Source organism: Cannabis sativa, chromosome 2, assembly GCF_029168945.1.
Source record: "Cannabis sativa cultivar Pink pepper isolate KNU-18-1 chromosome 2, ASM2916894v1, whole genome shotgun sequence".
NCBI lineage: Eukaryota > Viridiplantae > Streptophyta > Magnoliopsida > Rosales > Cannabaceae > Cannabis > Cannabis sativa.
This window is the reverse complement of record NC_083602.1, coordinates 38,783,428-38,796,441: the sequence shown is the minus strand read 5'-3', so window position 1 is coordinate 38,796,441 and position 13,014 is coordinate 38,783,428.

The following is a 13,014-nucleotide window of genomic DNA, read 5'->3' as shown; positions in this document are numbered from 1 at the left end:
CTGAATCCATGCCGGCTGACCATCGCTTACGTTGCGGACTTGCCATTGCCTGTTTATAGGTTAATGGGTCGTCATCAATACCGTCACCAACGACCATATTGATTTCACCATCCAAGCCATAACGAGATGGTTTTGTAGAAACCCTCCCACTACGACGAGGAGCGGTGACCTTCTGAACAGGAGCTTTGGTAGTAGTTTTCTCAGTTGCTACAACTGAGGGAGTGGGATGTTTCTCTTCTTGAGTAGAAGAGGATGGTACATTTGAAGGAACAGTATCTGTGAGCATTTCCTCTAATACAATTTCACTTTTCGGTTTGTTGTCTTTCATATAGTTATCTTCAAGGAAAGTAGCATTTGTAGAAACAAACACTTTGTTATCCTTGTGACTATAGAATAGTCCACCCCTAGTCTCTTTAGAATTTCTGACAAACATGCAAACTTCAGTTCACGATTCCAGTTTGCCTTCTTTCTTTCTCAAAATGTGAGCAGGGCACCCCCAAATCCTATAATGGCGTAAACTAGGTGTACGACCATTTCATAGTTCGACGGGTGTCTTAGGGACTACTTTAGATGGTACAACATTTAAAATGTCATTTGCCATTTGAATAGCATATCCCCAGAAGGACGTAGACAGAGTTGAATAACTCAGCATAGACCTGACCATTTCCAAGAGAGTGCGATTTCTTCTTTCTACAACTCCATTTTGCTGTGGAGTGCTCGGGGCAGTATATTGGGATTCAATTCCAAGTTCAGTTAAATGATCTTTGAACTGCATATCCATATATTCTCCACCCCTATCAGTTCGCAAGATCTTTAATGTTTTACCTAATTGGTTTTGAGCCAAAGCATGAAATTCTTGAAACTTTTCAAACGTTTCAGATTTCTTTTGCATTAGGTAAAGAAAACTATATCTAGAGAAATCGTCAATGAAAGTGACGAAATACTCATAACCTCCTCTGGCTTTTACATTCAGCGGTCCGCAAACATCTGAATGCACTAACCCTAGGGGTTGTTTGGCACGCTCTCCCTTCGCAGAGAAAGAACGTTTGGTCATTTTTCCTTCTAGGCAAGACTCGCAAACTGGCAGTTCTCCTAAGATGACATTTTTCAATGGACTGTCTTTGGTTAGCCTATTGAGTCTATCAAAGCCTATATGACCTAAACGTAAATGCCATAGATAAGTTTGATCATCATTATCAATCTCTTTTCTCTTAAGGCTTCTAGGTTTAGCTACATTGAAAAGTTCAGTATTTAGTGAGATTTGAGTATCAGGTCTTAAAACATAAAGCCCTTGTTCCATGTTTGCAACACATATATGAAATCCATTACGAGAAATTGAACAATTTGAACTCGAAAAATTCAATATATAAAATTGTGTTTGTAAACATGAAACACTAATCAAGTTTCTACTAAAATTAGGAATATATAAAACATTCTCTAAAAGTAAAAACTTCTTAGAATTAAACTTGATTCGGGCTGTTCCTCTTGCTTTAACTGATACCAACTCGCCATTTCCAACCTTAAGCTTTAACTCATCTGGGTGAAGATTCTCCCAAGTTTCAAGCAGCTGCAATGAAGAACATACATGGTTAGTAGATCCAGAATCAACAATCCATGTGGATTTGTCGTTCTCTAAAACACATGATTCAAATACAAAAGCATCACCTTCGTTTGAATTGTCTAGAAGTCTGGGACATTGTTCTTCTTTATGTCCCTTTCCATTACAATTCGCACATAGAACATGATGTCTGATAATTGTACTTGAAGAAGCAGCTTTGTTAGAGCCTTCATGCTTAATCTTCTTCCTCTGATTAAAGTTTGCAATACCAGGAGGTCCCATTGCAATCAGATTCCGCTCATGGGCCCTTAACTCAATCTCGAGTTTGTCCATGTCGGAGGAGTGAGGATTGTTCAATAAGTAATATAGAACAAAACTATCATACTCCTGAGGAAGACTATTAAGTATGAGTCTTACCCATTGTTCCATTGATAAATCAATTCCTAGTAGATTTGCCTTTTGGAATTTCAGATTCATCAACAATAGGTGCGAGTTAATGCAACTACCAGGATGCATTTTCACACTATTGAGTTCTTTTGCAAAGATACTAACTAGGAGTGGATCGGGATGAGGATTATTCATATTGGCACTACAACATATCAATAAACAGAAGTAAGGTTTTGGTTCTATAAATTCATACACAGGTTCAGAAAACAAATAATCACATATGTTATAAAAATACTAAATCTAACATAGTTTATTTTCCAAGGTTTTCAACGAACTGATACAGTGTCCCGTTTAGGCGAGAGTCAAAGCATCATCCATTGAATAGAGTTGTCAATTCATCTAAAATGTCAAACATTCTAGCAACCTTTTATTCGATCAAGATTAGAATTCAGCGTTGTCCCGTTTAGGCGAGAGTCAAGGCAATTCTATCTTATGAGCTTCTACCATTGTTTCGCACTCTTGTAAGTCTTATACAGTCGCCACCATTAGGGTGGTCATAAACCATATAAAAAACTTATAAGAATACTTATCTTTCGAGATTAAACGGCGCTAACTTGCTAATGAACGTTCCTCCATTAGGGAGGATTACTCACTAAAACAATAGCTATGTAAAACCAACAATGGAGATCGAATTTCTCTTGATTAAAGCTCATTATTTAAAAAAAAAATATGTATTTTGTTTAATCATTTATATTCCATATCTCAATAATGAAATATTACAAATTAAAGTAAAACTTTAATTAAATTTCAAAAATGGAATAATTTTGAAAAATATCTTATTTAAGTTGTTTAGAAAAATCTAAATACCCAACTTAAATATTCTTCAATCAATGACTTAATTAAATATTACCAATTAAGTAGTAACCACTTAATTTAGAACATATTCCATTTTAAGTTCCCATATTTATAAAATATCAACTTAAAAAATATCTAAAGAATCTTAATAACCAATTCCTAAAATTCCTCAACTTAATTTATAATAGGAAATTCAAAAATATTCAAATCTAAGTTGATTTGATAGATTTAACCAAATCTCAACTTAAATAGGAATATTTAATGAAATTATAAAATTAAGATTCAGAAAGAATTTATATGGTTATAATTTCATATTTAATTAAACACAAGAAAAATACATATAGTTTTCCAGAATATAACTATTCAAACTATGTTTTTCTTAAATTAATTTCAAGGAAGAATGAAATTAATTATGTTGCTAATCAATTTTTTATTAGGTCAAACTAATATAATTAACCTAGCACAGTTATCCAAATCATGCAAATGGGCCTTCACAATTGGGGTTGTTCATGTGAGGGGGGGCTGGGTCCAGTATGTCGTACCCACTTCTAAGGTTGCCAACTCTCACACAAGGCCCAAAAGAGAGGAATTTAACCTTAAAATGAACAACTGTTATTAATTGAATAGGCTCACTACTAAATGAGCCTAAATAAAATCTATCAATTATGATATTTTATTTAGCAACAACAACCTATATGTATCTATAACAGAAATTAAACATATAGGCTCACACAGGCATACACATTTGGATGGATCCTATCATGTTACTAGGTCATACACAGATGAAAGAAGTTAGTAAAAATTACCTGTTACAAATTATTTACTTGATCTATCATCAATTGAACCATTGGTTAAAATTAGATCATTGGATCTATCATCAAGTTAACCAAGGCAATTTAGATCAAGCAATAATAGGTTTTAGAAAACTTAAAAACAATCTAAAACACATACTCCTGCAACAAGGTTAGATTTGGATAGTTGGATGTAGGATTTATTTAATTTTAAACATGTATTTCGAAAAATAAAAATTAAAATTAAACCTACCATTTTGAAAAATTAGGTTTTGGGTAACCTAAATGTCATTTCAAAATTAAATTGCTAACTTTCCTTTTAAATTTCATGTTATTTAATAAATTAAATAATAAAATAGAAAATGGTAAATACATACCCTTTTCTTGTTTTACAATTTAATTTAATTAAAAATAACAAAATTTAAAAGTTAACAAAAATACCTTATTTCCTCTTTTAAAATTATCATGATTATTTTGATCTTATTCTAATTAAGGTCAAGTTACCAAAAATAAATTAATATCTGACCTTAAAAAAAAAAATCAAATTTTAAAGGAAATAAAAAAAAGTAAGCAAAAACTTGATTTTTCCTATTTTCAAAATCAAATTACACTAATATCTAAAATTAATTTTAAAAAATAAAATTAATTTATTTCTGATAATTAGATTTGAAATTGGAAAAACAAAAATCAACATACAAAACTACACAAAAAATCGGAATTTAATTCCATGAAATAGCATGAAAAATCGAAAAAATTGAAAAAAAATAATGAACTGTACGGATAGCCTGCCATGCATGCTCATCCGCGCGCGTATCTGGGGTGCACGCCAAGGAATCACGGCGCAGGAAGGCTGCTTGCAGCCATTCTGCGCGTGATGAGGGTGCTCATCACCCCGATTTTTCCAATTTTCAAAAATTCATAACTAATTCAAATTAAATCGAAATCGAGTTCTGTAAAAAAGTAAATTACTTAAAATTTTCCAAACTATCCAACAAAAATAATTACAGAGACAGAAAAATAACTATTTTTCCCAGAATTCACAAACAACAATCAAATATCAATATGACACACAAAGCAACATGATACCATCCAAAACACAAGCAAATCGTTTTAAGTCCAAATTTCTTGCAAGCAAATCAATTACCATGGTTCTGGTGCCAATTGTTGGAAATTATTTTACCAAGAACTTAGATCTACTCACAAGTATGTTGATTTAACAACCTAAATATGAATTTCTAAAACGATAGAAAATTAAACACATAAGAGTATCAAAAATCTTACATTGGGTGCAGCGGAATATATGTCTCCTCCCACTCAGATCTCTAACCCTTGATTCCTTTCTGTAGGAGAGTATAATCAAGATCTGAGCCCGATAGTCCTTCTTTGTTGTTTCTGAATTCTACACAGCCTTCCTCACTATGATTGAGGTATTACTTGATGTGTGTGGGCACTACTCTAGCACTTATAGATTTCGAAACAGTGAAGGAATAGAGAGAGAGAGGGTGGCGGCTCAGAGAAAATTTTCAGAGAGAAAATTCTGTCAGAATAATGTTGTGTATCAGTTGTTTTGAATACTGAAGCCTTTGCCTTCTATTTATAGAAGACCACCCAGGGCTATGATTGAATTAATTGACATTTAATATTGAAAAAATCAAAGGGAAAAGGGAACTTAAGTGGCCGGCCTAGGCATTGTGGAAACAAGGCTTGCCACTTTTCCAACTTTCCTTTTCCTACACTGATAGTTTCTTGTTTTGTCAAAAACTGCCAATTCCTTTGTTCAACCACATAAATGTCAAATCTAATTATTTAATAATTAAAATTAATTATCAAATAATATATTGTCATTTATTTTATTAATAATGAAACTAATTAAAGTTTCCTAATTAATAAATATGCCCTTCAAAATCTCTATTTACTGTTTTGCCCTTAATAAGTGATAAATTCTCAAATAGACACAGTCTATCTTGAGAATTTTAATTGATTAATTAAAATAAATTAAATGAGTCTTACAAGTAATATTATCTCAACTAGTGGGGGGACCATGGGTCTATATATCCGAGCTTCCAATAAGCAGATCTAGAATTTACCACTTAAATTCACTGACTTATTAATTCTTCGTTGAATCCACGCATAGAACTCAGAATTGCACTCTCAGTATATAGAATGCTCTATATGTTCCACCATAGACACATCATTAGTTATCCATTGTTATAATCCTAATGTGATCAATGATCCTCTATATGGATGATTTACACTGTAAAGGGACTAAATTACCGTAACACCCTACAATGTATTTTATCCTTAAAACACTTAACCTTGTATAAATGATATTTCAACTAAGTGAAATGAGTACTCAATCATTTATCTCGTTTGGTTAAGCTCGAAGGAAATCACCCTTTCCTTACTATTCGCCAGATAGAAGCTATAGATTCCATATTTATGTTAGCGCTCCCACTCAATCGCACTACCGTGTTCCCAAAATGTATGTATTGCCCTGACCAAAAATTAGGCTTAACTAACAAATCAAAGAACACGAATAACACTCTTGAAATTGAGCCTAACCATATCAGGATTTCGATCATGTGATCTAGGATCAACTTATGATATTGAATTGAATAGATATTTACGGTAAGTTTCAAAAATCTATTTCAAAGTTCAAAATCGGTCCATTCCAATGCATACTCCAGCTTTACTTTAACCTATGTTCTGGAAAGAACATAACATTTCTCTAAATGCAAGTAAACTCTGTTGTAGATTGTCATATCAGTAAAACCCAGTGTTCTGATAAATTTAGGAATACTTTATTCACATAGTCATGTTTACTTTCCACTGTGTTGACAACACAATAAACATGATCAAGTATGTGAAAGGGGTTTGGATGAATTTATAAATCAAATAGACAAACAATTGATTAAGTGAACCAAAACATACACAAATGAATGAAAAATACTTCTGTTACTTTATTGATATTGAATAATCTGGATTACATTGAAATTGAGTTTTATTTAGGGCATAAAACCCAACATCGACTGGTTTAGAAGCAGCTACTGCTGTCTATTGCTCTATAGCAGCTGAAGACAATTGATTTTTTTTTCTTTTTTTTTTTTACTGTTTAAGAGTTGCAGCCGTGACTTGTAACATATAATATTCAAGGAAGTTGTAATTACAATGTATTGTATAGACTAAATCAGGGTCTTCCTTTGAAGATGCCAATAGGTTGTAAATGTGTTTTTGGAGTAATGAAGTACATGATTGATTGATAAAAAAAATATTAATTTATAACCAATTAGTTTTACACCTTATAACAATAGAAAAAATACAAATCTTTATTGTCTCACATTAATTTGTACTCCTTATTTATGATATCAATCCAGTTTTTAGAGTAAGAACCTTCATGGCATGATAAAAGTTGATTGGATCATCGTCTTTCATTCCATTATTTCCTTATGTTCTTTCTCTCATAGATTTCTTTAATGACACTGATCTTTGAGGTTGTTGAGTTTGATTATTGGAGCATTTACCATATCTTGAATGAGAAGTTGTTTGATATTGTCTTATCAAGGTTCTTGATTCACTTATTGATCAATAAAATCATGGAAATCTAAATATTGTCGAAAGTGATAGTTGGAATTAAGTTTAACGTCAATTCCTCCTCAAGAACAATATAAAATAATTTTATTTCTTCTCCAAACTCGACATCCTCAAAATTATAAAAGTTTCTCTTTCTAAAATTGAACCATAGTGTGGGATCACAAAATTTGTAGCTCTTTAATTACTGGAGTATATAGTAAAGTATAGTTCCTTACTGTTTTGGAGTCCATATTCCTTATATGAGGCTTATAAGACCTTATCTTATAATCGGACATCCACAAATAGAATATATCTATATGTTAGACTATTAGTCCAACCACAACTTTAGTTTATAAAGAGTTTTAACTTATACTTTACTTGATACACAGTTTAGGATTTAAGTGTTTCTCCCCAAAATGAGTTTCATGAAGAAGCATGACTAATCACTCTTAGCTATTTCTTTAGATAAATGTTAATTACATCTCTCAAATACCCTTCATGTTAGGTTTACCTAATATTTTGTATTGGAAGACGAAATTACATTTATTTAGTAGTTGTGCAAAATAATCTTAGACGTTACTCACTTTATTCGTCATACCTCCCACGGTAGTGGTATCCACCATAGTTAGTTTCAACGACTTTAATTTTTTTTCCTAGTTTATTTGTCAACTATGGCTTTAAAAATTTAAAAGAAACTACATCTGAAGATTAATGCCCTTATGAACAAAATCAATTTCATTAGTCTAAAGACAATATGCTATTATGGATCATTTCATGAAAGTGAAACTATGAGGAAAGATCTACCTAAATATAGCATAAATTCTTAGACAATGAAACTTTATTTTGTCACTTGTTTTTTTTTATGTTTGTTTGTTACCCCTTTACAAAATCTAAATTTTATTAAATCAAGGGGTTAAAAATTCCATCAAACATAAGTTTTTCTATTCTCCTTTGGGAGATATAACCTTAATACTTATACCAAAGTATAATAGAATTCTCATCCTTCAATTTATGTTTCATACCATAAGAAAAATTACAAGATTTCTTTATATGAGGCAAATTTCAATAAATATATAAATTAAAGAACTAGTAGAACCAATATTAGAAAAGACTTTCAAATTATAAATGAACGAGAATGACCTAATTTATTCAATATAGAATTCAAAACCAAAAAATCATCTAGATGATGATACTGTATAAGTCTTTCCAAAATCAAAAAATAACTAGTTTTTTTAACTATAGTTTGAATATCATTATAGCCTCAACTGTAGTTGTTTTCCTATTGCCCCGAAAGATGAATCTTTCATCATCACTTGACTTTTAGTTTCACAGATAACCTTCCATAGTTATACTTACATAAGGAATGTCACAAAATTTTACTTACTAAGTATATTTAGGTACAATAAATTAAATTATTTACAAAACAAACCGAAAACTCATTTTCCTTCGATATGCCTAATGACATACTTCGAACACTTTAGCCTTATTTTCTTTAGTAGTGTTCCATATGCAACATTCTGAGTTTTATCTGTATCCTTATTCCTTATTTAAATAAGGTAGCTAAAGAAGCATGCTTGCCTCTTTCCTTTAGTTAAAATTTTGCCTATTTAGCATGAGAATTAATTTTATGTTGGTAGATATAAATAAAAACATGAACTTAAAAAGAGAACAAAATAAATATTGTTCACAAAAGGATCCATATAACACAATAAGTTCAAATAATGGCGAATCTCATCTCAAGATACCAAGCACACCGTTAATTTCAAGTCTTTGGACAATAATATTAAATGTAAAGCAGTACTCTTGTTGTAGCAATCAAATATTAACAATAAATTTTGTCAAACAATTTGTCAATCTTTAGACTGTACATATTGCTCACATGAAAATCTTATAATTATCACACATTTATCATCACAGGTATGTGTGACTTAAAATAAGTATAACCTCCCTTTAGGCCGATTAATACTTATACAAACCTCTAACATTTCTCATAAGCAATTTACGCAAGAGAAGTTGCTTTGGCGACATCTTATTTCATCGAACTCATTAAGAATGAAAGACAAACCTTATGCTAAATTTGAACAAAAAAATTTCAAAATTATATATTCTTTGGTCCTAATGTGTATATAATTCACCATATAACATAAAATCGATACTCATATACATAAAAGCTATAAATAATCCCAAATGCACTAATCTAAAATCCTTGTATTTATATATATAAATTTGCCAAGAATTAAATAACACAAGAACACTATCATCTTATATAATGCCACTGACAATACGAAATCCAAAAAAAAAAAAAATAGTACACTTATATGAATTTGCATATATTACAGTACTAGGTCTTAGCTACGTACCTAGTTGGCTTGTATATGGGTGAGATGAGTTAAATCCGTGAAATATAATTGTAAATAATTTAATTCATTATAGAAAAATATTTAATTTAATTAACTGTAACACTTTCATCAATATTATGTATGACTCTTAATCCCGATTTTCAAAATATCAAAATTTGGGGATATAAGGTTTGTTAGAAAGATATGTGTTAAGATAATTTTTTTTTTTAATTTAAGAAAAGATTGTTTAATTTTTTAGGTTTAATTATTGGGTTTATTTGTTAACGGGAGATCAAACCTATTCACATGGTTAAATTTAACAGAATATTCTTTGATATTAAAAGTATATTCTGTTAAAAATGCCGTTAAATAGACACTTTTAATATAAAGATAATATGCCTTCATTGAAATCGAGAATATATATACGAATATGCTTTACCATAATTAAATAGATTGAACCTTTCACATAGCTACTAATCCTTAATATAACAATTGAATCAGACCTATTATAAGTTACAGCCTATTAAATAGAAAGATAGAAAAGGGAAGCCCCAAACTTGATCCAAATAAAAAAAAAAATGTTTCCAAAAAATTAACAAATCAATATCTTGAACCTTAATTTTGAGTAGAGAAAAAACTAAAGAATCACAACCGACACCATAACATATATACTTCAAGCCAAAATTTTAAGAAAGATCATAACCCTAATTTAATTAAGATTTGTAAAAATTCCTAAATCTCTTTAACATAACTTTAAATCTAAAAAAATTAATGAAAGGTAGCTCTTGATACCACTTATTAGAATTCTTTAACACTCACAAAATATGCAATATCAAGATTCAATTTCATAAATAAATATATTACATATAATTATACGTGTTTAACCATAGATTTAAAGAATACATTTGTTGATTCATAAATATATATGAGCCCACATTAGAGATTTTAATCCAATACCAAAGACTTTATATACGAGTAACACTATAGAACCTCCAAGTTCATATGTTACTTAAGAAAGTGAACGATCAATATGTAACTTCTAAAGACGCATACGTTCAGATATTAATTAAGAACAATCGATATTGTTCTCTCATTTACTTTGTAAGAGTTTTCTAGCTTAATAAATGTAATTAATATTGTAACAAGTCTTGTCGGACAAGTAATGTAATTCAAATAATCACTTACTTCATATATAAATGTGATTTAACCGAAAATAAGAATAACCACAAATCTCTCTTATAAAAGTGGACTAAGCATACCAAAACCACTATACTTTTGTATCTTTTTTTACATATATATGTTGTTCTCGCTTAGTTACTTGTTATTTCATTTTGAGTATTTGCCACTCTAGATGTCTACTTGAAGTTTTGTAAGTGAGTGATTTTGTTCATCTCAAATATTCGATTGTGGTGTTGTTTATTTTCTTCAGATAATATTATGTAATTTATTTATTTTTTAAAAAATTGAATATAATATTTTATAATAAATAATTTTTAAATGATATAGAAAAGTTATGGGGTGAGCTAAATGTATGAGATAAAATAAAAAATTGTAATTTGGTGAATATTTTAAACAATAGAGTGAAGCTATGAGTGCTCTTATGATCATTTTGAGATGACAAACTAATCGAACCAACCATATACGACAAAACAGTCCTTTAGTTTTTTTTTTTTTTCCCGCTAAGAACCTTTAGTTTGCATTTAATGTCATTGACTATCCTTGGATTCTTCTATGTCCAAAATATATCCATAGAGAAGTGCTACAATATAGTATTGGAACTTGAGGGAGGTGGTTGATTAATTTTGTAATAGTATCATTCTTTAAAATAATAATCCTATCCTTTTTCTACTCTACTACTCTACAACGGTAAAATCGTGAAACTACGAGACTCAAATTGCCAGAACATTTAAAGTTCCATATAATTATGTGAAAGTTTAAGTAAAAAGACACTTATACACATGATTTTATGGCATATTTATATACACATGTTGGAATTTTTAATTAATTTTTCTTCATTAAACATTCAAAATTCAACAACCCTAATCCACTCATCTGTTCAAAAAATGTACCTTTATTATTATTATTTTTAAGTATCACCAACTATACATATTAAAAGTTTTTTCTTCTAGTTTTCAAATTCAAAAATCAAAATATTTGTCCCTTCTCCTTAAACAGCATTATATGAATTAATTTGAACAGCTAAAAATGTAGATTTTTTTAAAGAGACAATACAAATATACGCAATGAACTGTCGCAAAAGGCAATGTTTTTCATAAATGGTTGTAGAAATCTGCATGATTGACATTTATATATACATTTTTGGACTTCCAACTTTCCCTACCAAGTTTCTAAAATTTGGAGTTTCTTTATTTGTTGCATCGAAGTAAAACATGGAGTTTCTTTTGTAATGACAGGTCTAGTTTTTTATCTAACCGAATGTATTTCAAAAAAAAAAAAAGTAAAACATGTGAAGCAGTGCTTTTTTTTTTTTTTTTGACAACATGTAAAGCAGTGTTTGGTAGGTGATTTTTAACTTATTATTTTCATAATATATATAGTGAACCAATCACTTCCAATTCAGGTAAGTGTGTCCCCACAACAACACACTGTTTTTGTTTTTATTTTCTTTATTCAAACACGGTGCATGTCTCACTCTACTATGCCATTGTCGTTTCTTAATTCTCCCCAAAAATAAAAATTGAAATAATGATGTGTTTTCATTGAAAATGACACCATCAAATTATTAATATTATTATTGCCATTATTATTTTCTGAGTTACAGTCAGAATGGGTACTTGGGAAAACGAGAGAATCCCAGTGTGAATAGTGAATAGTGAATAGGTGAGATTTGTATAAGAAGAGAAATTAAGGAAGCAGAGGAATGAGTTTGTCAGCTCATAAAATTAAATAGAGAGTAAGAAAATTAAGCTATAATTATATATAGTAATACAGAATTTATTATAATAACACCTTCGACGGCACGGACCATTTTATTCATTAATCATTTACAGTCACATACTCTTTCATATCTTGGTTTGTGTGATTTTTTTCATACATTTTATTTATTAAAACTTTTACAATTGGATTAGCTGACCAATTAAATAAATCAAATTGGAGTTGGGACATTGTTTCAGTTTACTAGCCGTTGGAAAATATTGATGAGTTGTTTAAATATATCACTATTGTTATCTACGTGGCTAAATATCATTTTGCATCTTGAGTTTTGTGAAAATTATTAATGGGACTCTCTGTTTTATTAAATAATAAAATGGATCATGTATTTTTTAAAATTGTACAAATAGAACCATAAACAGATTTTTTGTGAAAATAAAACTTAATAATTAATAATCTGATATACAGATGTTGTAACAAAACTGATTACATTTTCTGTATCTGTTCGTGTTAAAAATTATCTTAAAGTTAATTATATTAAATAATAAAATTGTTAAAAATTGAACTCATGGTCTTATTTTCATTATTTTAAAAAGTATAAAGTCTATGTTAATAATAATTT